We start from the raw sequence: 234 nt of genomic DNA, 5'->3' as shown, positions 1-234 counted from the left end.
GTTCCAGACCTTGGCCACTCTAACTGTGAAGAAGTTCTTCCTAATGTCCAGTCTAAATCTGCTCTCTCCTAGCTTGTGGCCATTATTTCTTGTAACCCCCAGGGGCGCCTTGGTGAATAAAACCTCACCAATTCCCTTCTGTGCCCCCATGATGAATTTATAGGCAGCCACAAGGTCGCCTCTCAACCTTCTCTTGCGGAGCCTGAAGAGGTCCAGGTGCCCCAGTCTCTCCTC

Source organism: Alligator sinensis, unplaced genomic scaffold (assembly GCF_000455745.1).
Source record: "Alligator sinensis unplaced genomic scaffold, ASM45574v1 scaffold1150_1, whole genome shotgun sequence".
Lineage (NCBI taxonomy): Eukaryota > Metazoa > Chordata > Crocodylia > Alligatoridae > Alligator > Alligator sinensis.
Note: the sequence above shows the minus strand (reverse complement) of the source record.